This window comes from Camelus ferus, chromosome 15 (assembly GCF_009834535.1).
Source record: "Camelus ferus isolate YT-003-E chromosome 15, BCGSAC_Cfer_1.0, whole genome shotgun sequence".
In the NCBI taxonomy this organism is placed as follows: Eukaryota; Metazoa; Chordata; class Mammalia; order Artiodactyla; family Camelidae; genus Camelus; species Camelus ferus.
Genome location: NC_045710.1, coordinates 9,536,721 through 9,562,112, shown reverse-complemented (window position 1 = coordinate 9,562,112; position 25,392 = coordinate 9,536,721). Strand labels below are relative to the sequence as shown.

General features: G+C 43.9%; 1 long non-coding RNA gene across 1 annotated transcript in view; it reads left to right on the top strand.

The window, feature by feature from the left end:
* The window catches only part of LOC116668895, a 286,311-nt gene extending 261,850 nt beyond the window's left edge, over positions 1 to 24,461 (top strand). Inside the window, exons 3-4 of the long non-coding RNA XR_004326128.1 lie at positions 21,623 to 21,746; positions 24,355 to 24,461. This is a non-coding gene — a long non-coding RNA (uncharacterized LOC116668895). The remainder of the gene's footprint in view (positions 1 to 21,622; positions 21,747 to 24,354) is intronic.
* The last annotated feature ends 931 nt before the right edge of the window (positions 24,462 to 25,392 follow it).

Sequence of the window (25,392 nt, the reverse complement as noted above, 5' to 3'; positions counted from 1 at the left end):
AGAAAGGTCTTATGGATGTACTGTAAGGGACCCCAATCTGATTATGGCTCTCAGGAATGTCATCTAAAGCATTTCACTATTATCCCGTGTGGATTGATAACCATGTGGACCTGCCTGCTGCAGCCTTGCCTTCTGATTGAATAATGATGTCCTCTGCCACTTGCAGGAAATGGCCAGGACCTGCCACGCTGTTCTAGATTTTATTTTTTCCTTGCAGGTTCTCTTGAGCAGTCCAGGTGGACAGTGAGGAGTCTCTGTCTAGTTTAGGTTGAAAGTCCAGGCATGAAACAGTCACTCCAAGATGAGAAAAGACTAGTTGCTTTTCAGGATTAAATGGTTCTGGGCTCTGTTTGCGTAAGCAAATTAATGAGCTGGGAAGTCTCATTTTCACAAGGGCTAAATTGTAAAGACACTACAGGGACAGACGCTTCAGTGTTATTGATATTTGTTCAGAGGAGGGAAGGAAATCTCATAGAATACCAAGGAAGCCTCCTAGTTCAAACTCTGTCTCCTTTTGGCAACATCATTTCAATCTCGGCAGAGGGGGACCTGGTGGAGAATATTTTTCATTTTGTCAGTTGCAGATTTTCCAAAATGCATGTGTCAGTTACTAAGTATGAAAAATAGCTTAGGGCATTTTTCTTCCCAAGATGGCGAAGTTTAAATTTTGAAGTAGAATCCTCTCTCCAGCTTCCCTTCCTTCTTCCTTTCTTCCCTCCCGCCCCTCTACCTCCCTCCGCCTTTCCTTCCTCCATCCTTCCATCCCTTCCTCCATCCTTCCATCCCTTCCTCTTCTCCCTTTCTCCTTTCCCTCTTCCTCTCCTTTCCTTCCTCAAACATTTCTTGAGAACCTGTGATATGTCTATCACAATTGGGGACAAATTTGACAAAGATGGAAAATTCAAGTCCTATTCTTAAGGAAATCATAGACCATTGGAGGAAGCAGACACCTAAAATGCATAATCACTTAATCACAATGCAACGCGAGGAGTGATTTGATTCCAATTATCTTCAGCCCAAAGGAGCTTCCCTGAGTTATCTTGGGGGAAAAAGAAAAACCTTAGCTTGGGGGAGGGTTGAGCTAGCTCAGCAGTAGAGCGTGTGCTTAGCATGCACAAGGTCCTGGGTTCAATCCCCAGTACCTCTGTTAAAATAAACAAATAAGTAAATTAAATAAACCTAATTACCATCCGTCCCCCCAAACCAGAAAGCCTTAGCTTGTCTTTTGAAGATATCCAGGAGCCTGAAACTGAGCAGTTTATCCTCTAGTAAATGTCTGATGGAAACACGCTTTCTGACGAAGGCACAAAGAGCCATTCTTCCAAAAAGCATAGCTAATTTGATAGCTCAGGAGAGCAAATGACCAAATCTTCGTATCTGACATTTTAAATAGAACTTTTATGCTTACGTTTGCTTGTGACAGTGTCATCCTGGAAATGTTTACTCTTCAAATCAACTTTAGAAGAGGCTGGGCAAGATCCCCACTCACAGAATTTCATTTCCTTCAGGAATGCAGTCTATCAATTCCCAAACTGAGTTCAAGGCCAAGTTCTGCTGCATGTATGGAAATCACACAACTGAGAGTTTGGGCTTAAAATACATTTTATGTGTTTGTTTAATTTGAAGTACAAGCCTTGTAGGTGACATTCATTTAAAATATCATTGGCCTTATAACATCTAAGCAATAAACCATTCAGTTCTTAAGCCCAGGGGGAAGCTACTATTTTCCTCATTTTAGTGATGGAGTCTCTGAGATTTGGGGAGGTTAAATGCTTCAGTTAACACAGCTGGTAGGTGACTAAAGTCTGAGTGTGAAGAAATTGTTGAGTGTCCCCTCTTTCAGCTCTGCCTCACCCCAGATGACACATGGCAGGTAAAAGAGGAGGTGTATGGATTGGATATTAAAACAAACTTCACAGTGCTGTAGAACCCACCCATCTGGCCATTCAACAAATATTTTTTGAGTTCCTGTTACATGCGAAAACAGAAACAAAAAAACCCTAGGCACTGGGGATATGGTGGTGAACAAAGAAGACAAAAATCTGCTTTCATTCAGGGAATATTCTAGAATTTCATGTTAGACAACAGACAAATAAATATGAGGTATAGTATGTACAATGGAGGTAAATTCTGTGGAGAGAATGAAGCTGATAAGGGCAGCCGGGGGTAGGCAGAGAAGGTGGGAACTCAGGAGAGTGAGGGATGAGTCTTGTGATGGCTCAGGGAAACTGCTCTGGCAGAGGGAACAGCGGCCCCTGAGGTAGGGCCAACCTGGTGGGTTCGAGTCACAGCAAGGAGGCCAGTGGGAGTGTGGGGTGAGCACTGAAGAGCCAAGGAGATGAGGTTGGAGGGGTCACAGGGCAGATCACATGTTGACCTTGGACCCTGGACTCAACTAAGAGGGGAGGTGGTAGAGATTTGGAGCAGAGGACTGATGCGAGCTTACATATTGCAGCAGGCTGGTTTCGACCACTGCACTAAGAAGGGACCACAGGCTGAAGCAGGAAGACCTGTCAGGAGGTGCTGTGTGAGTCTAAAGGAGGGAGACGTGATGCCATGGACCAAAACATTATTTCTCCAGACAAGAGGTGTGGTCCTAGAAGAACGTCCGGTCCTCTGGGCAGAAGATGAGCTCAGTACCTCTTGTCCCATCTTCAGTCCCTGGATGTTGGTGTTCTGCTGTTACCTTATAGTTAACACTTCACCACATTGATTTCTTTTTTTTTTTTAATAATAGGCTTTATTTTTTAAGAGCAGTTTCAGGTTTACAGCAGAATTGAGCAGAAAATACAGAGTTCCCACATAGCCCTCCCCACTCACACATATCTACTCCCTACCCTCAACATCCCTCATCAGTGAGGCGTATTTAGTATAATGATGAACCAACATGGAGACACTATTATCAGCCAAATCCCACAGTTTACATTAGGGGCCACTCTTGGTGTTGTGCATTCTATGGGCTTTGACAAATGCACAATGACATGTAGCCACCACTATAATACCATACAGAATAATTTCATTGCCCTAAAATTGATTTCTTGAGCTCTCCCAGAGATGTCAGATCCCAGGATCAAAGAGCCTTGGGCAAGTCACGTAAACTCCTTGGGCTCTTGAGTGCTCATTTTAGAATGATGGGAGTAATACCTAATCAGTGAATCTTTCAGAAACATTCCGAGAGATGTATATGAAAGAACCTAGTTAATAGAAAACCACTATATAAAGTGTATGTGGGGTCTTATATACCTCATAATATTACTATTATTTTGCTAACATTTCTACAGTCATCTTCATTCCATGAGCATCAATATGAAATGTCTAAGCTGTTGCCTTTCCTTTGTCCTCCTGTCTCCACTGTTTTGTCCAAGTTTTCTTCCACAATGTCTTTCCCTTCTGTCCTTTTTTGGCCCCTGGAGTGCTAGCCCTTCTAGGGTGACATGGAGGCCATTGAAATAACCTTTTAGGGAATTGCCCTGCCTCTTCTCTCTACCTTGCATCCCATGTTCCACATTCTTTCCTTACCACATAGATTCTTAGCTGAGCAGTTGGCTTCCTTCCCAATGCAGTCTCACCCTTATCTTCCATCTCATTTTTCCCCATTCTGTTATATGAACCTGTGGTTCCAGAGCTTCCTCACCATCTCCTGCCATGTTAAATTGTTCCTGTTTCTGCTGTTTGAATTAACCACTTCTATTTGAAATATCCTCTCCTCCTTTCTTCCTGTTTAAAACTCCTCTGTCTTTCCTGCCGCTTCCCCCTATCCCAGTGCTTATTTCCCAGTAAAACCATCTTTAGGTAACCCTTGGTCCTGAGCGCAGCATGACTCATGGTTGCTACGCGTAACTGCAGACTCAGCATAGCTCTTCAAAGACAAAAGGAGACCTGAGGCTAAACAGCCGAGGCTTCAAATCCCAGCTCCTGTGATCATTTGCTGTGTGATTTTGGATACATTATTTAACATTTCTGAGCCTTGTTTTCTCAACTTCAAGATGGTTATAATAGTGGCTACCATGTCAAATTGCTCTAAGGATTAGAAGTACTTATGTAAAGTGCCTAGCCAGCCTGGCCATAGAAGTAACTGCTCAATAACTGATAGCTGTTATTGCAATTATTCCTGGTATTATCATAACCGCATATAACCATCACTGGTATTTTCATAAAATAATTATCATTTACCGTCAGCGTGAACTTCAGAACTTCCTTTTCACCAGGCTAAGCTTCCCTACTGTTAGGTTGAGGGAGTTAATCTAGCCCAGTGTTTTCCAAATGCTTTAAAACTGTCTTTTATAAAATCACACATTTTTCTTCAGTGTCCTTTAAAGTAAAAAAAAATAATTTAGTATTTTGTTTAAAAAGAGATGCAACCATTGGGGTAAAGTGATTCTTTATTTTCAGTCACATCCAAAGATGGATTTCAGAGAACCAGATATTCCATCGTGTCCCTTCCAGATCTGATATTTGGCATAATTCTGTGGCTTTTGAGGGGGGAGAAAAGCTCACCTATGTCTAATTTTTCTATCCAGAAATGACACTAGACTTTGAAGTTCACTAACATCTTTTGCCTCTCCAAAATCTCTTTTTACAGGAAAATTATATTTCCATCATTTAAACATAAAAGGCGGGGGACCATGGAACTTCCTTCTTTGTTACTGTTTGTTGGGCTGGTACAGCCCTTGCTCCAGGGAGAATCAGCACACATCCAGGTAGTCAGAAATCCCCTCTTGTAGCATGTGCTGTACGTGGTGCCTCTGTAGATGGTTTGACGCAATGGGAGCTGTTGACTCTAGAGGACAGGAAATTTACACACGGTTAATACTATTGATTCCCCTTGTCTGGAGATTAATTTAGAAAAAAGAGTCTGTTATTAGTATGAAGATGATGTGCGATGATGGGGAAAGGAAAGGGGGGGTGAATCAATACCCAGGAGTCACCATTAATGTACTACCCCTGCTATCATTCTGACAGATTTGCGGTCAAATGCTATTGATTTTTCATCAGCGTTTTCAGCTGGCTTCAGGAGGTGAGATCTCTGGGTTTTGAAAAATGAAGGGTTTTCTGATAGACATTTTTGTTCTAGCTTTTTCATCCAGGAGACAGCGTCTGAGATTTGCTGGCTCAGCCTTCAGCTTCTGTTGTATCATGTCCTTTCAGCTTTGGCTTCATGGCGTGGAAGGGAATCAGTGTAAAAGGCAGGCATCCTTGGAGGAAGGAATGGGGTTGCTTAGAGAATGAGACTTGCCCGGAGTAACCGTATAGGAGCAGGAGAGGGTGGTTAGATGCGCAGGATGAACTTGAGGACCTTAGGGCAGAGATGGGAAGTAAGACACTAATTAATAATCACTTAGCACGTGCCATGCTCCGAAGCCTTACGTACGTCATTGCATTTAAATCTCGTAATCTCCAGATGACAAAGAATGGAAATCAACAGAGTGGAAATAACTTTCCCACGTTTACACAACTGGAAAATGCAGCTGGAAATCAACCACAGGATTGTTTGAAATCCTGTCTGTTTCTCTCGAGATGTTTTAGTTCATGCACATGTTTGCTGTCAGTGATGGGTGCTGAATTGCCAGGTGCCCGACTTTGAGGGACTTCAGTGAATCAGAAAAGCCTTGAATATGGATCTTTGTCCTGAAGTGACACATGTCTCTCCCTCCTTATTCCCGATCCTAGCCATTTATGCTTGTGTTTCCCATGGCAGAAGGCAGATGCTTTGCTGGGGTGAATGCTCCACCATATCAGATGATGATGATAGTTCTTGCTCTCAGCCCACATATGCTTAGACCTTCGTAGTAAACCTAAAACAAGGTTTGAAACTGAAGGATGAGTAAAATTGTGACAGCTGCTTACCTGGTGTGTCCCATCCTCATCTTCAAATTCATCCCTCGCTCCCTACCCTACTCCAAACTCCCAGGAGTCTTTGATTGCACTGGAAGGCCTTGACGCAGTCCATCCATCAGGTGAAGGCACTTCTCTCTGCAATTCCAAATTCTGTGATGTCTGATGATCACATGTAATGCCATCTGTCCATTCTGTAGCTGGGCCCCTAATCTATGTGAGATGACATCAAGAGGGGGAAAAAAAAAAAGAACTTTGAATTGAAATAAACCTAAACATTTGCTGTAGGACCGGCATCTCACTAGGCAGTGGAATAATGCAAAGTTGAAGGTTAGCAGTCTTCTCATCTTCAAGGAGAGAGAATCTAGAGGCAGATACTCATGGGAAGACACACACATACCTGGAAGGCTGAGTTGGGTAACTGCCCTAATGCAGGCACAAAACCCACAGGGCAGGACGTGTTTATTTTCATGTGGGAGGAGCAGAGATGACTTCCCAGGTGGAAGCTTTTTATTGCTCTTTTTGGCTCCATCTTCTCTGTCCCTACATGGAGAACATGAGTGCCTGTGTTGAGATGAAGGCTTGGAGGACCAGGATGCCTGTGTACAATGAGATTTCAACTTCCCTGCCTCCCATTCCTCAACCTTCTGGAACCTAGATCCTGGTCTTTTCATATCCTTTCATTTCTTCTCACAGAAGGAAAATGAATGACCTCCTATTTTCCAGATCCTAGAGAGTTTGTCAGAAATTATCCCACTTGAACTCCCCATGGTACTCAATTCTGCAGACTATGGAATATTATTTTTCCCTTGGCCTCTATGACACCACACTTCATAAAGTGTTTTGAATTAAAGAGTAGGGAATGAATCCTGGTGTGCGTTCCTTTTAATATGAAGAATATTTGTAAATTATCACACAGCCTCTAACATTTTCTGAAGTCAGCAGACAGTCATTATATAGTTATGTTGACAATCAAATTACTAGGACACAACTGTTTCTGGTGATGGGTGGTAAGGACTTTAAAAGGGTTCTAAAGAGATTAAATTAAAAATCTTAAACTAAGTTGCACTCATACCTAATATAAAAATGCTCATTTTTATTTCTTAAAAATATTACATGCAGATAAGGATTTTACTTGCTACTCATATAATAATGAATATCAACCATTTTAAAGAGAATAAAACAATTTCTTTTATCAGTATCATATTTGTACTATCATTGTTCATATTTCTAACCGCAGTGGAATCACCAGTATCTTCATTGTCCGAAAGAAGGATGAATCAGGAAAGTAAAGAGTGGATTTGCATTGTGAAAACTCCCCAAGAGTAGGGAAACTGAGCCAGAAGCCATTAGCCTGCACTTATAAGAATATCTTAGGCAAAATGTTGCTGCTCCCTCCAACAGAACAAATACCAAAAAAAAAAAAAAAAGAAAAAAAAGAAAAAAGACACAGAAATGTAATATTCATTTCTGTATGTGGCAAGCGAAAGCCTCAATTTTGCCACTTGTTCTTCCCTTTTAGAGACCCCCTCCGTGTTATTTTTTAAAAATATTTATTTATTTATTTATTCATTCACTCATTCATTTTTTTTGGTCAGGGGAGGTCATTAGGTTTCCTTACTTATTTACTATTGGAGGAGGTCCTGGCGATTGAACCCAGGACCTCATGCATGCTAAGCATGTGCTCTACCACTTGAGCTACACCCCTCCCCACTCCCCTCCATGTTATTTCTGGTTGATTGTTCTAGTTTCCCATTTCCCAAGGTCTCCCAGTACACAGGTATGTACACGTGCTGGGCCTGTGTGAACTCCACACCCAAAGGAAAACAGTATTTCAGACAGATCCCAATCCGGTTTTCAATATCTGCACGTAGGAGACTTGAAACCTGTTGACTCCACGTGTATATTTTCATTTCTTTTTAGTGTTTACTTTTAAATTTGTGTTTTAAGGTACACTTTTAAATACCTTTGACTCTATTTAGCTGGGTCTGCTCATTTGCGTTTTCGAGGAGCTGCTCTCACCTTGGCGAGATACCAGGTTTTGAATGCAAGGACCTCCCCCCGCCCGCCACCCGCCGCCACCATGGTTTTCTCAGCATTTACCAACTTAGAATCTGAAATTTGACTTGTTCAGCATTTTAATCCTGTCTCCATTCCATCATGTCCCTTGACACGTGGTCTGCTATTTGTATCTTCCATAGGAGTCTCTACCTGCCTTTATCTTCATCTTTCCTCTTGGATTTCATCTTCTTTTGGTTCTTGCTGTGCCTTAACAGCCCTCTGAGAAAGGCACCCCTGTTGGTGCCCAGTAGACTGCCAAGTCAGTCATTGGACTAGAGTTAGAGCAGAAGGCAGAGGAAGTAACGGAGAGCTCACGGGGGCTGGGGCCAACCTAGCAATCTTTTGTCTAAGACCCAGGTATCTGAAAAATGGTTTCTGACTATTCACAGTCAAAGGTTCTGGCTCAGGACCTCCCTTGAGAGCCCAGGTCTATCAGTCAAGGGGAGCAACCAGGGTTGTCGAGTTGCCGGGATTCCTGCAGCCCGAGGAGAGATGTAGGAGGAGCTGGTACCAAGGAAATTAGGAGGGTCTTCTTCCAGTGCTGGGGCTAACGCTGGGGTCTTAGATCGTCAGCACTGTACCATCAGCTGCTGTCTGAGCTTCCGAGAATGTAGAGCATGTCTCCTTCTGTGTATTCCATGTGTGTATGTGTGTACCTTAGGTGATGATGGTATGTGCGTGTATGCTTGAGTGTGTACAAACCTGCTTCTGCATGGGTGACTATGGGAGGCTCTTTGTATGAGTGTGCAGATGTGAAGATATATGTACGCGTCTCGGGGAAAGTGCTGTGTACGCTGAGAGCCAGCACTCAGTAAATATTTGGAGAGTGAATAAATTATCCCACTTGTTCAGTTCCATAAATATTTATGGGATAGTTTGATGATGGTTAGAATCATAACGAGTGGTAATAATATAAACAAGAGAAAACTTCCACTAGAATATGTGTGGAAAGAGGGGTTTGCCCCAGTATCTGCTCAGGAATTATCCAGGAGGCAGCTGCTTCTTTGTAGAAATAGACACCCCTCCTTGCTGTTCTCACTTTGGACTTATGCTCACTTTTTGCTGCTCATTACCTGTGACTCTGGGCCATTGTTTTTTTTTTTCCAGTAGCTTTCGCTACGACCACACAGGTATCATTCATGTAGATGACTGCCTTTCCTTTACAGCCTGGGCCCTTGATTTTACATAACTCTGCCAAACATTCTGTTATTTAAGACTTTTAAACTATGGTTTGGGGATAACTAAAGGGAATTACAACATTGGGAGTAAGACTCTTAATGTGAGATGCTAAACAGATTGTTTTCAGCTACCAGGGGACTAAGCTACATCACCTACCAGGACTCCTATCATGGGTGGAGGGTCTCGGAGGGAGATCCAGTCCCCTTATTCCTCGAGAGTGTGAGTTTCGGTCTTGCCCTGGGAAAACTCCACGTCCAACTATAGGGGTTAGAATTACTCAAGATCCATCCTTGTCCCTCCTGTGGGACTCAGCATACTGCAGTCACAGCTGTGCACAAGACTGCACACGTCCCAGGGCCTGAGTTGCTTGTTCTGTCAAGAACAAGTGCACGTGGGGCTGGTGTGCAACAGTTTAAGGCGGGCGACTGCATCCCCAGGCTGGTCCCTTTTCACGTCTCTCCACCGGGATGAAATAAATATACACACCTCATTCTTCTTGGGACCGTCTGTCCCAGGTAGATAAACCTTGGGCTGAACACCCAGCCCCAACCCCACCCACACATGTGAGCGCATGGTTCCCAGGGCAGAGAAGAGCTCTCCAAGACAAATACAACCCACATCCCCACGTCTGTATAAGAGTATTCGTCTGTATAAGAACGTATCTCCTAAAGTACATACACGCAGTCTACAAGGGTTTCTTCCTGGTCCCAAGGAGGGTGGCGTTTTACATTGTGGAGCAGTTGTCCCTTCCTTTCTCTACTTCTCCCTTTCCCTGTGGTGTATTAGTCCATGGCAAGGAGCCCACTTACACGTATGAAAGGGGGCTCATAACAGTGCCATTCCAAGACCTCCCATTATCTCCAGTCACTCCCCATGAGCTCAGCAAAGACCAGGAGCGTGCTTTCAATGTCTAGTTTCATCTTTTTCTTGGACCAGACCAAACCCAGGGTTCGGACTTCCTTCCTTCTCCACACCAACCTTTGGGAGGGGCAGGGATTGGTATAAAGATACATTTCCTCATCTGTAGCAACCCCTCGAGCAGTGGGGAGCAGAAACACTTTTCCCCTTATAATAAGACTTTCACCTTAATTCATATAATAGTCTGTCATTTACAAAGAACACGGATGACCCTCTCCACCTGAGGTTAAAATTTAAAAAAAAAAACTCTTAAAATAATAAAATAGTTTTACATACATTGTCTCATTTAATGAACCATCTTGAATTTAGCACGAGCAACTCTCCCTCCAAAAGAGCTTAAGAAGCTTTATCTAAGGGTCCTGGGGTGTGGGAGAGATGTGAGCAGTGACTGCCTTCCCCACCCACTGCTGAGGACAGCCCGGTAACTTCTCATCAAGTTGTCTGTCCCCCTTATTGGCAGTTTTGACTTGACCTTACCACTGTGCATTTCAATGATCTCTAATCCATAGGCTGTTAAGATGCTAATGGGGAGGAAAAAAGTCCTTACCCAGAGGAAGCTCTGGAATCCCCCCCTTTCATTCTGTGCAGTGGTCTTTCTTGCTCTCCTTCTGAACCACACGGAAGAGTGAAGGGAGCAGGCTGCCCTTCTTTTCCTTCTTAGAAGGTCACCAGTTCGATACAAAGAAGGATGCATTTCTAACTTCTTTAAAGAGAGGCTTTAAACATATTTAAATCATCCAAGTTGCCGTCTACATGGCTTCGTGATGTAAAGCAGCATCAATGGTTGTGTAGATGGAGAGGACTGTAGCAAGTCAGACACACAGGGAGCAGAAAAGGGAAGGTTTTTATGAGGCTGATACATTTGGCACCTTTATATTTTAATAAAGAGCTCGTGTCTAAATTATGAGAATGTTCTTGAGAATGAGGCACGGGCTTCTGGAACCTTTAGTATTTGAGGATATTTTAACTGCAAAATAATAACTTGACTGGAGCTTCTTTGAGTGGGTAAGTAGTAAAAATGACAAGGGGCATTCAGAGATGCTTTCACAGTATCCCTTCATCATCTGAAACTTTAATAGAGTCACGATTTACTGAAGGAATAACATACTCCTATACATTAAATGCTGGGGGTGTTACAACGTTGAATGTTCTTGGAAACTATCTGTTCAATTACGTATGTTCCTCCAGAAATTCTGCTGAGATTACGCGCGTTGCACTTGATCGGAGTGATTTTTGCAGACAACGACTGCTATGTTTCACTTTCTTTCCAGCACAGCTTATGGACGAGTGATAACTCTGAATCGTGGTTATGTGGGGTTTTCCAAGGTTGATGAAAAGCCCAATTTTGTTGCCTGTGAGGGAAAAAAAAATCTGAAGCTTTTCTCTGGGCGGCACATATATCTGAATAACACTGCCATGTTAAAATTACTTAATTAATTAAATAAATCATTGTCTAGCGAACCGGCTCTCAGGTTTAAATTCAAAGTGACAACAGCAAAGAAAAAGCAAAGCAGAACAACACTTGCATTTAAGTCTGGGCTCTCATTAGTATTCCTTCCCAGTCGCAGGGTCTTCAGCAGAAAATAATGCAAATTATGTAATAGCATCATTTTGAGGATAATTAAGGACATGAATATGCAAGTCCTCTATGTGTTATAAATTCCTGTTGCTAATTATAACCATGATTTATTAACTCAAGCAGTATTAATTGAAGTCTTTCTGGGTATTGTGTTAAGCACTGTATCAGAATAAAAAGATGAAACAAAAAAGATAATTTCTGCTTTCAAGGAGCTTGCAGTCTACAATAACATTAATGGCTAGCATTTACAGGGCACCATTATGCCCTAACACTGGGTAAAGCAAAATTTTAAAGACAAACGGGGGTACAAAGAGACCATGTACAGTGGAGCCTGTGAATAGGCTAATTGTAAGAGCTGAGTTTGCAGTCTGGACCTGCCAGGGTCCTGGATAAGTTTGGTGGAAGCTTCTGGACACCCTAAAGACATAGAATATCTAAGGATCACACTCCTACCCCTAGGAGGTGACCCTGGCATGGATGTATGGACTTCACCAGTTACAACGGTACTACTGGTGGCCCATGTGCATTTCAGAGCCCCACAGCGGCCACACCTAGATCTGCCCAGACACAGGCAAACCTCATCACAGCAGAAGCTTCCTAAGCTTCAAGGGAGCATCTGTATGGTCTGCTAAGCATTATGCAACCCAGGGGCAAATGTGACCATAATGGGGATGGGTAAGTCTATGCCTATTAGGTGACAGATTATAATGGCTTCTTGGATATAATTTTTCATCTAAAATTCTTCAGCAACTAGATATGTTAACCTATTGGCCACCATGTGTTATGATCTGGGTTAAATGCTGTTGAACTGGTGACTGATTCAGCCTAATATCCTGGGAAAAACGTGTTCAAGGATAGGTATGATCATTCATTGTACAACAGACTGCGGTGGGTACCACTGTTATCCTCATTTTAGACCACAACCTAGAGGCTTAGAGAGGTTAAGTAAGATGCATAAGGTCATACAGTTTGTGCAGCTGGAGTTCCAGTACAGACAGGGTTCTTGATCACAACACAAACATGTAGATTTGAGGATGAAGTCAAGAATACCAAACTCTGCTTTGGGAAGTTCCATTGGGGAGGTGACTTGCTTAAACGAATCTGAAGAATGACGAGGCATCCTGCAGGAATGGGAATGGCCACATCAGGGTAGGGACTCCCTAGGACAAGGGCACAGAGGGAACAACAAGCAAGGGAGGAACACAATCAATTCACATGATGCTCAGAGGTGAGGCTTCACGGAGTACAAAGGCCAGCCTAGGCAGACCTTGGTTTGCCATCGAAAGGAGGCTGCCTTCCATCCTGTAGGAGATGGGGAGTCCATCAAAGACTTTTTAAGCAAAATGGTAATGAATTTGGGTTTTAAATTTAGGAAGATGAACCCTGAGAACTGTAAAGGAGTAAGACTTAGAGTCCCATGAGGGAGCTGAAATACTGGAGGGTAGATGAAGAGATGACTGATGACTGGTGGTCTCCTCCTCCCTAACATTTACATCATGGTGTAGCCAGAAGGAAGGGGGTGTAAAATGTTTAAACAGAACCCATGGAGCTGCTACAGCAGGGAGGGGGCTAGCGGGAATGCGTTAACGGGAAGTGAGAGGGACTTGGGTTTTGACCATCGAGAGGTTCATTTTCAGTTTGGAAGCAACTATGATGTGACTTTTCCCATCCGAAAGGATGGGATTTACTTTGCATGCTCCCACATACACACAGGTGTGTGCACAGACACGCACACCCACACATGCCCAGAGGCAGAACACAATGTCAGCTTACTCAGAAAGAGACAGAAGCCTCTAATGTCTCTCTGAAATACGTAAAATGTCCTTGATGACAGCTCTACATTAAAGTGAGAACTTGAGACAATTACCAATAGAAACAAAATTCTTTCTACTGTTATCAGTGCCTCTTAAAGACAAATCACAATTCCAGTGCAGGTTATGTGGGGCAAGAACGGTGCACAACACAGAGGTTGCCTTCAGGGTCCAAACCATGAAAAAGAGAGATTTTTTTTTTCTAGTTAAGGGTTTTTTTTAACATAACTTAGGAGAATTGTTAAGCTAATATTAAGATAATAATATAATATCAGTTAGCTGGAAGCCTGAACACCAGACATATCAAACAATGAAATTATTTTTTATTAATGAACAATCGTTTAAAAAATAATGCCATCGTTATAATTGAAAATGCCTATAATGCTTTAAAGTAACTTGTTAATAATGGTAATTGCAAGATGTGGGAAGCCCTAGATGAATTCACTGACAATCAACCACAGACTACTTTACTGAACAGTTAGCTAGTTTACTTTGGAATTGACCCAACTCCAATTCTACAGAATTTAATAGCAAAGGACCAATAGAACAATTTGCTAAAGGACCCTTTTACTTAATACTTAATTAACCAAAAAAAAAAAAAAGCAACAACTTTTTTATTAACCACTTAGTGTAGAGCAATTATTTGTGTTTCACTGAGGCTGGCCTAATATTCTGTGCATTTTTACATCATATTTTGTAAGTTTTGAATTTCACTATGTTAATAGCATGAACGTCAAGGATATCAATGAATGTATGAACTGTCTCTCCAAGTTCATGTTAAATCCAGTCTTCTGGCTTCCCCGCTACCCTCAGCTCATGAATTTACTTCTTGAGCAGGAGAAAAATGAAGGATTTGTACAGAGTAAACCTGAATTTTGTGCTTGGGAAGGATTTTGTATAAACATTTTCACACACTACATTTTGCATGCATCACTCAGGCACATACATGCCCATGCAGACACAGAGGCTCTTCTTTATTCTTGGATAGTCCTTGCAACTCAGTCCCTATATGGAGTAAAACAACACTGTATTTCTCATCTCAAATGACCCTCACTTGAGATCTGATTCTATCGGGTCTCCATCACTATCTCCATGGGTATGTATAATTTCTGTATCATTAAAAAATAAAGAGTAATTGAGCTATCCACTCCTGATATGAATTTTCAGGCAGAATCTATATATTTCATAGCACAGGTAAAAATAAAGATGTATTTCTCGTTTCAGATCCACAAATCTCTTCTGAAATGCTTACTGCTTTATAGGCAAATTATGGGCTATTTCTTACACATAGTCTAAGGTGTCGTAATATGTATCTATCAGCCTGACTAAGCAAGTCAGGTCTGTGGATATGGGCTAGAGTGTGTATGTTTGTGTAAGTGTGTATGTGTGTGTATTGTTTTGGTGGATGTGTGATATATACAGATAAATGAGTGAAATATTCCCAATCTTGGTGCACAAATCAAGTGGTATCACCTCTTTTCTCTCAATCATGAAAGCAAATCAGTGAATCAACTAAGTAGAAAAGGCAGTAACCTGGATTGGAAATACACTGAGTGAAAGAAACCTATCCTATCACTGATAAATATAAAATATTTAACATTTGTGGCCTGCTTGACAGGTGAAATTCAAAAATATGAAAAATTACAAACCAAAAGCATACTGTACATTAACTATCCTCAGAGAAACCAGAACCACTAGGAATTTTATCATTGATTGATAGAAATCTCTCTCTCTCTCTCTCTTTTCTTTCTTTCTTTCTTTTTTTTTTTTTAGTAAATCAATACTTCAACAAACTGATCATTTGAGCTTGTGATTCTTGGGGAATTAGTTGGCTTGGAGATTTTGAGGGAGGATGACAGTACAGCAGTGTCACAGTGGTCTTCTAGTAACGATTTAGTTGTATGTTTACTAGTGTTTATATACATTGGAAATAACTGTTTGAAAGCATTTGTAGATACCATGGATTGCAAAGTTATAGCTATGTCTTATTCAGGAAGAAGAAGTAAGAAATAAAAAGGAGAAAGAGAGAGCATCAAAATTAGGAAAGCAAAACTTTCCCAGAAATTTTCAGCCTGTTTCTGCTTGTATCTCATTGGACAAAATTGTGTCACATGGTCAATCTTAGCTGCAGGAGAATCTGGGAAGTGCAGTTTTCATCTTGGCCCATTCCTCCTCCCTCAAGTGTAACTGCAGTTCTGATCAGAAGGAAGGAAGAGGACTTGGATATTGGGAGAGCAACCAGCAGCGTCTCCCTGCCAGAATGGAAGTTTCTCTTTCTCATTGTCTTTTCTGCTCACTGTTTAAGTCCTTACTGTGATAGATCTTTTTTTTTTTTTTTTTTTTTTAATTTGTTGTCTCCTTTCCTCCCCATTGAATTATATTTTACTGTAGCACTTCTGGGTAGAAGGGTTAGGGATCATCTAATTTACCACTCCTTTTGTTTCACTGATGAGAAAACTGAGGCTCAAAACTGCAGTTACCTGCCCGAGGTCACATGATGAGTTTGAAACCGCAAGTAGAGCCCCAGGCCAGTGCTGTTTCCCCAGGGCCATGCTGCCTGTGGGGAATGAGAAGAAAAATCAAATGGACATATTTCACTTTTATTTTTCCGAAGTGAAAGCTCCAGCCACCAACTTCTTTGCATTTTAAATTATTTGCACTTGTGGAATTCAATTTCTAGCCAGCCAAGCATAATTGTAACACATTGCCAGTTTTTCTTATTAAGCTTCCTACACACTCTGTTACAGGATCATGCAGCTGCCAGACGGGAAGGGGAGTTCATAGGGGCCTCTCTCCACTTGTTCATCAAAAAGATTAAAAGCCAGTATATGAGAATAACCTCACAGAAGCCACCGAAAACCATTGCCAGAAAAATACCCCAAATAATATTTCCAGCTTCCTGCCATTTTCTGAACCATTTTTTAGAGATTGCTGCTCAAAAGAGGCTGTATGATAGGTTGGGGAGGCTCTGACTGAGGAACATGGGTACCTGGCCCTCTTTCAGTCTCTTCTATGAAATGAGTGACCTTGTGCAGATCACTTTCTTTCTCTGGCTCTCTTTCTCCTGCAGCGAGGGGAGGTTGCTCTGGAATTGAGATCTCAGCTCTGGTTGCACACTGGATTGAATCACTGAAGGGCATTTAAAATGATCGGTGTCTACATTTCCCCAACTATTTTGTTTTTATTGGTTTTGGGGGTAGGGCATAGGTATCAGCAGTTTCTGTAAGCTCTCTAGGTGATGCTAATATGTGGCCAGAGTTGAAATCCACTGAGCTTGATATTCAAAATGTGGCCCACTGACCAGCAGCATCACATAGCTTGTGATATGGTGAGAAATGCAGAATCTCAAGTCCCACTCCAGACCTGCTGAATCAGAATCTGCAAGAACCTCAGGTGATTCAATCTACTACAAAGCTAGAGAAGTGCTGCCGAGATTCCTCTCAGCGCTCTCATTTCACGATTCTATAATATTGGGTTGCTTTCTTGCTCAAAAACCTTCAGTTGCTCCCCATGCAATCTAAATTCTTCAGACTAGTGTTTAAGGCTTGTTATCACTAACCTAGCCTTCTCGCCAAACACCCCTCCTGTTATGTGTTCCGACTTTTGGAGATCTGTTTTCTTTCTTTATCCCCCAGCAGCCCTTGGTTGTTTCTGCCTGGCTGGCATGCCTCCCAAGCCCAGGTGTACATGTCAAAGTCCAGCCAGCGGTGACTTGCCCTGGCCCACTGCGCATCGCTAGCACGTACCCGTTCTGCTCTGATTTGTGAGTTGCCCGAGGTACCTTGGATTGTTACCACTGGATTTCTTTTTCTTACCTTTGTATTTAGACTAGAAGGTCTTTTAAGACAAGGACGATATCTCAGCCATCCTTGACTCCCAAGCACACACTCAAAACAATACGGCGGACAGGCAGTAAATGTTTACTATCAAGGCTTACTGGAGTGAGAAGACCAGTGACCTGAAAGGGACATGAGGTGGATTTTGTAATCCCCGATGGAGTGACCTTCTCTGGGTCTTGGTTTTCTTGTGCATAAAAGACTTTTAGGTGCCTTCCAGCTCTGGCATTCTGGTATTTGTTGGGACCCAGTTTTATCCAAACATGGTCCCTGAAGACTGAGTCCTCAGCTCTCCTGTATTTACCAGTAACAGTTTGCACATATGAAGTGTGTTCAATTTATACAATCCTTCATACAGGCTTTCAATATACTGTCTTATCCTGCCCTTGAAAATAAGCACTGCCCCATAGGTCTGAAACTGAAAGAAATCAGGCTAATTCGGTGAGAATCAGGCAGCTGAATGAGTGAGAAACTAAATAAACTTGGCTTGGTCTTTCCATTCTCTTGTTTGGTTTTCAAGGGAATTGTGACCCTTTGTCTCTCAAGGATTTGGTTGGGGGATCGGTTGGAAATCAACTGTGGTTTTTGCCCTGAAGATTTTTCTGCTGAGTTACACAGCTATCTGGTCAACCACAATAAGCACCCCCCCCCCTCACAGCTATTTACAGCTCACATCTTACCATTCTCAGTCAGCCCCACAACAACCCTGTGAAAGAGACATACAGGAGCTAGCACAACCCTAGTTTGGAGCTGATGAGGCAGGCTCAGAGAGGTCAACTGATTTGCCAGTTATTTTCTGTGGTTTTCCAAGGTCTGGTTTTTGTTTCCGCTGCCCCAGAAGCACCTGGGGGAACTTACCAGCCCCTCAGAATTCTTGGCCCCAACTCGATGGAATCTCTGGGGGCGAGGCTCAGGAGCCTGTCGATGTGAAAGTCCCCTGGGGGGACTCTTCAGAGTATCGGAGTATGAGAACCACCTTGCAAGGAAGTGTCCTCTGTCCCCAGGAGGACTAATCTGAGCCTCAGGGTGGCTGCACTGTCTCCCTTCCCCAGGCAAAGGCTTGGAAACTGGGTGTGTTACCATAGTCATCCGCGCAGCCGTTGAGAAAGGTTACCTCCAACACAAATTCGGCATGGAGTGGCCTGGGAATCTTGCTTTGTAAACAGTCTTGTAGATGAACTTGGTACTCAGCAAGGCTTGGGAACTGTTTTCCTATGGCTACGTTGAAACCAGACTGGGATATTTTTAAAAGGCTGCAGTCAGCAGAGAGAGTAATTTGTAAGTGGATAACCTGATGCATTTAAAGTAAGGCCATAGCGCTGTCTGTCTACCTTCCACTCTGTCTCCTTTGGAAAGACCTCTTCCCCCTACTTGACAGAAATGCCTTGAAGACTCCTTGAAGTCTTTATAGGAGAGAGAAAGGCTGAGGGAGGGTTTCCCAGCTTCTGGTTCTCTGTCCGAGGCCGGCACTCTTGCCACGCTCCCATGTTAGCGGGCCCTGGGCTACACGCAGACTTCTAGCTCCCAGTAGCTTCTGGGGTGGAACTGCTGGTGTTGGTTTCCTACACAGAGTCAGATAAAAATAGAAATAACAAGCCCTCATGTCGGAGAGCACTTTTCCATTCACAAAGCACATCCGCATCTTTTTATCTCATTAATCCTCCCTGACAACAGACCTGTGAGGTAGATGCCGTTACCCACACGTTACAGATAATGAGATTGAAGCCGAGAGACAAAGCGCCCAGCTCTGTCGGGGTTAATGAATCACACGGGGAGCGGACTACCTGGGGGTTCTGGTGCCGGGACCGCTGTTCTTTCCACTTAGCATATCAGCCCACCCCATTCTCACAACGGCCCTGATGGAGCAGGTGTTTTATTCTCCTCGTCCGAGGGCAGAGCTGGGGGTAGACAGGATAAGCCCCAAGTCACCCAGCTCCTAAGTGGGAGGACCAGGATCCAAACCCAGTTCTCGCCCACTCTCAAGCCAAACTGTTCTTCCGGTTTCATGGCGGTGCCATCTTCCTGGCAGGCTTGAATTATCAGCTGTGTTTAGCGCACATTGTCGGCATCAGCTGTGCAGAGGGACCGCCACGCTTCAGTGCGCAGGGCCTATAACAAATACTCCACTGACATACACTCTACTTTCTGTTTTCTTCTAAAATGCTGGTCCTGACCCATTAAATTTGTTTCATAACCCACTGAAAGGCCACGACCTGCAGTTTGAAAAACTCTTTTCAGAGTGTTCGATCATTTGCTTATGATACTTACTTGCACTTTTTCTACTTGGTCAAAACCACAAGTGGAGAAACTGGGACACGTTCCTTGCTGGTCAGCCTCGGATCTGATCGGCTTGGGCTCCTCCGCCCAGGCCCTTCCTGGCTTCCCTGGCCCCCTGGGCCAACCTACCACCTCCCCGGCCGCAGAGCGGGGATGCTGGGGGCTGGAGGTGAGTGCCCGCAGTGCAACGTCTCCTTGTTAATGAGCACATCCTTCACAGCTTACCCTTTGCTGACGACTGTGAACAGTAATAAAAATGTGAGCAAACAGGGAGAGTTTAGTGTGTTTATTGCTGCTATTGAGAAAATAATGTGATAATAAACAGGGCTGGTAGTGGAAATTGCTTCTAAGAATAAAATTATGTTATTATGAGTTACATGCAGCCATCAAAAAGCGTTTCGTCTCTCCAAGTGGGAACTGCCTGGCTGCTTGGCGCGGCTCCATGGGGCCTCCCTCCCTCCCGGGGGCCCCACTGCTCTCTCCTCTCTCCAACTTGAACTTCCAGCCTCATTGACTTCTTGGCATTGCCGATCTTTGGAAAGGGGGCAGCCTGGGTGGCACTGCGTTTTAATTAGTGCATTTAATCCCTGGCCTGTGTGCTGACGATGCATGTTGCCTTTCTTTGCAGAGTCTCATTAGGTCTGGACGAGGAGACTCTTCTTTAGTATATGATGGAGAAATTAACCTGGGCGCCGCAGCAGTGGTCCATGTGGAAGAGGATCGCCTTTTATATCCGCGAATAGCCGATCCTGTCATTAACACGGGCATCAGAGTTTAATGAAAGTTTGAGAGCTTCGCTTCTGTACTAATTAGAAAGAAAATGACAGAAACTACGTCAGGCTTGTAGAGCTGAGTTGGCTTTGATGACACCCAGACTTCCACAGGCTAAGGACAAAATGCCTTGAAGCCTTTTCATTCAGGCTTTGTCCATGATTCTGCCTCGTACCCTGTCTTTTCACCATGTTTGCTTATATTCCTCTTTCTGCTGGGAATCTTTCAACTTCCAGCATTCACCTGTCCAGATCTTACTCAACCTGCAGTGACCTTCCCAACCGTGACATCCTACAAAAAGTTACACCAAACCCCATGAGCTCTTCCTTCCCCATGTGATGCCCACATGCGATTAGAGAACTTGTCCTGGTCTCCTGAGTATGAAGCTAATTGCATCTCATCCTTTATTAGATCATAAGCTTGTGGATTCAGAGTGTGGTTGTCCTTCATCTCTGGTCTGGCCCAGGGTACATCAGAAGCCACCTGGGGTGCGTGATGTGGCAGAAGATCCAGATGAAGTGGGCTGACTGTCCGATCTCCATCGCGCGGGATGAGGCTGGGCTAGAGAGAGGCGAGACAGGCCCCTAGCATGCAGAATGTAAAGAGGAACTTGCGGGACCCCAGGAGGGAGTCTCTCTTGAAGGTGCTTGTCCTAGACATGTCTCCTGCCTTACCCCAGTCCTGGCCTTGCTGAGCAGACTGAGGACGGGGTGGGGGACTCTCTTAAAGAGGCACCTGCTATTCCTTTTATGAGGACAGCGTAGACTTCTATGACCAGGATTTGTCTGAGAGCCTCCTCAGCTCTGCCTTTGTCCTCTGAAGGTCCCCTTAGTTCTGTGGCTTTCCTCCTCACCCAGTCCGTTAGGGCTTGGGCCTCCACTGCTGTATGTGTGCTTTCGGTGGTGTGTCCCAGGCTTGCTCATCCTTGGCGCCCTGCTCTGGTCCTTCATCCACCCCCCACGTGGGACACTGCAGAGCCTCCCCTGGTGCCCCCGCCTTCAGAGTCCCACTGCGCTGGGCCTGGTCCGTGCTCCATCTCAGAGTGGGTCCAAAAGCTACTCCGGTGCCCTTCTTCCCAGCCACCATTGTCTCCCCCTCTTCCTCAGCCCATGTGGGCAGAGACTGAGTCCCCAGGGCCTGCAAAAGACGACATCAGTGGGACATTCGTGGATTTTACAAAATTTCCTGTTTAATTTGCAATGGCAAATCAGAGTGCTTAAGCAGAATTATAAATGAGATTCTTTAAAGAGTAGACTGCGTACAGCATGTGAGCATGATAAGGAGGTAGTGTATTTGATGGAGCTTTGTGTTTAAGGTGAGGGTGAGTCCCTTCACTCCTTCGTTTATTCATCCAGCAGGGCAAAGGTCTGGTCTAGCCGCATCAGGAGCTGAGGCCGACAGGAGGCTGCCTTCACACTCCTCACCCTCTACAGGGAGGAAGCAGAGTCACCTAGGACATAATCCTTGAACAAGGTCATGGTAAGTGGCATAAGTGAGAAGAAAACAAGCCGGGGCTGGATGGCGAGGGGCTGAGGATGGGGCTGTGGTGATGGGGAGGTCTTCAGAGGTGATGGCATCTATGCTGAGACCTGAGGATTGGAGGAGCTGCCGAGGGCATTGCCAGGGCAGAACAAGAGCAGCAGCTGGAGGCTGGGACTCTCTCCACGGGTCTGAGGAGCAGGGGCTGGTCGTGCGGCTAGAGGACCATTAGTGAGGGCAGGAGTGGCACCAGAGGGGCTTGGAGAAGCATGTGGAGGTCACATTCAGCAAGGGCTTTGGACTTTGTTCCTGGTGGAACTGGAAACACTTGAAGGGTATTGATCAGGCGAATGACATGATTTGATTTACACTTTCAGCGATCACTGTGGCATATGTGCGGACCAAATTGCGAAGGGCCCAGAATTCTGCACAGCCACCCAACCTGGTAACTATGCTTTTAGACAAAACACAGAGGTCTGTAACATATAGAATGCATGGCAGACTCTAATTTTAGGCAGTTTTTATATGTTTCTTCCTGGCTAGAAACTTACCTTTAAGAACAAACAAACAAAAACAAAACCAAAAAAGCTTTTTGTTTGCAGCAAATATTTATAATTCTCTTAATAATAGTTGTACATTTTCCCCCTTTTTGTCCTTTTTTTATCAAATCCACAACACCCTCATGCTGTTCAGCATGTGCATAATATATGCTTGATCTTTGCCTGTGTCCTTTTCCAAGAAAACTGAATGTAAGTCTATTGGCTGAAGGAGCAGATGTCATTTCTTTGAATTTGTCACACAGAAGAACCTGTTATTCACTGATGTCCAGTTTTATTTGGTCTTTGGAATAGCAAAGCTCTTTAGGGATAAGAACACTTTCACAGTGCTTGAACATCATCTCACAGAGGACACTTTCTCGGTAAAAACAATCTCTGGCCCTCACTGTGGTCACCGGGGAGGAAGTAGCAAAGATGGCCCCTATGTCCAACTGAGTATGTGTCCTCTTTGTAATGACCTTCGGTAGACCCACCCCACCACCCTCTGAATCTCTATCCTCCTTTATTCTGAGAAAGTGGGTCTGCTCAGAGGCTAGTGGGGAGCTCTCAGAAGGAACTATCCCTGCCGACACCTTGACCTCAGACTTCCAGCCTCCAGACCTGTAAGATAAGTCTCTGTTGTTTGAGCCCCTAAGTTTGTGGTACTTGGTTACGGCAGTCCCAGGAGGTGCCCGACCCAGCTCCTGCTGATCACGGTCTCTGGGGGAAGCCCCAGGGATCTGACTTTTTCAAATGCCCTTCAGTGGCTTCTGAGGATGGGGAGGGGCTGGGATGCACAGTTCCATCTCCCTGCCTGTCCTGTCCCTGTGCATCCTCAGATGCTCCCCTCATATCTGATCCCCCGCCACCCTCGCTGACTTGCTCAGAGGTTTTCAAGGCTCTTGTGGGATGTTTGGCCACATTGCAATCACAAATGAATCAGTCAAGATGAGACTGTTCACTTACTAAAACAGACATTTGTTGCCATTCCTCTGGTTTAGAAAAAAAATTGCGAGTATGTCATCCTAGTACCTAATACACATACAAAAAAAACTAAACTTCCAACTGCATTCTCTGCACCTCGCCTGGTGCTGACTACGTGCTAAAGCAAACGTTGTCAGGGATGACAGTCTTTCTAATTTCAGAGAATCTGAGTAATGTAATTTGAAAACTATGGTTCCTGAGCCATTAGCTAAATAGAAAGAGACCGTTCTTCATTCTAGAATGTCTGGGGGACTCTGTTCTTTCAGAGAGACCACGGGGAGAAACTTCTTCCCAGACAAGCCGAGTTAGCAGTGTGTATATAGAAACCAAAGACAGGAGGGAACTTTTAATTATACTTCTGGCCAGTTTGATCTCCACGACCAGCCTGCCCGTCCTATAGCACCGACTTCTCTATAGTGATTGAGCAGAGGTGTTTTATTACGAGTCTGTGTCTCAGGAACCTGGAACATTCTTCACTTCACCCTTTGGGCTGAAATTTACCAGGCTTGTTCTCAGCCCCCAGGTGATTTTTTTTTTCTCCTGAAACTGGTAAATTTCTGCTCAGCCATTTTTATGCTGCTGGAGCACAAAGCCTAGTTATCATGCTCCGAAAATTGTTTAGATGCTTTCCACCCACTGCCAGCCAAATAACAGGAACTAGTTTGTATTTTTTTTTCCTAAAGTGAAAATTTTCCATGGCCTCTTTTGAGTGCAAGAACTGATTCTTTGTCACAGTGTGAGGTTTTCTCAGCCTGAAGCAGTACAGGAGAAGGAGAGAGACGTGGGCTAGAGTTTGAATCACACTTTTCCAATCATTATTTGTGTGATCTCGGGCAAGGTTATCTTTTCCCCAACCTTGTTTTCCTCATCTGTAAAATGGGACAGTAGCACCTTTCAAGTTTATGGTGAGGATGGGGCACTGATACATGTGTAATGGCTGGTGACATGGCACAGGATGGGGCTTCTTAAATCTGGATTCTCACTGGAATCACCTGGGAGCTTTTAAAACAGAACTTCCTCTCATCATGGACAAAATGAATTTGATTCTTGTGGTGCGACCACACCTGAATCATTTTTATATTCTCCAGGAGATTTGGAAGCTCGGTGAAGTTTAAGAGCTAATGGGTCCAACAAAGATGAACTTCAGAAGCATCATGCCAAGTGAAAGAAGTTGACACAAGAGACCACAAACGGTATGAGTCTTTTGACATGATGTGCTAGAAATGGCAGAGCTGTGGAGACAGAAATTCAGTGACAGGGCCAGGGATCTGGGGAAGGAGATTACTGCACAGGGCACAGAGGAATGTTTTTGGGTGAAAATATTTGATATATTGATTTGTCAATATTCATTCACCTGTATGCTTCCAAAGGTAGATTTTATTGTGTGGAAATTATACCTCAGTTCAAAAAAGAACTCATAGCATGGGTCCTCAATAGCCATTATTTTGATGATGATGATGTAGTAGCAGAAAGAAGGCAGCAGGAGTTTGAAACAATTTCCAAAGGTTGTTTTTTTTGATGAGGACCAGCTTGAAAGCCATGAAGCGTTACAAGATAGATAGCCATAAATCCATAATTTGAAATGTGCACATTAAAATGAATGCATTCGACATGCTTTTCGTTCCAGGTGTTCAGGTAAGCATGCCGAATGGGGTTTGCTGACTCTTTCATTACTAATGATGAATAAATCACAGATGATTGGAAAGAGTGTTAGCGTGGGGACAAACACTGGGGGCATTTTCAAGCCGAGTTATCCAAACTCCCTGAGACTTTCAAGAAAACAATCACAGTGAAGCAGAGACTCTTGGGAAATTCTTCCTGAGTCCCTGTTTCTGCTGGCGCTGGAAGAATGGTGCTTCCTGTTACTCAGGTTTGCAAAGGAAGCCTTGAGAAGATGAAATGTCTGAAGAGCAAAGAGGTAGGAAGTGGAGATCAGCCAAGACCTCTGGGGGAGGTTTCCACCTGAGATGGGTCAGGGCTGTCACTCAGGTGAGACTTTCTGTCCTGTTCTGCTGGTAATTGGAACTCGAGCGCACACCTTGGCTTGGTCCTTTGGGACTGTGGTTCTCCAGCGCAGAACAGGTCAAAATATTCCACCCCCCTTTTTCCAGTTGCGTAACCTATGT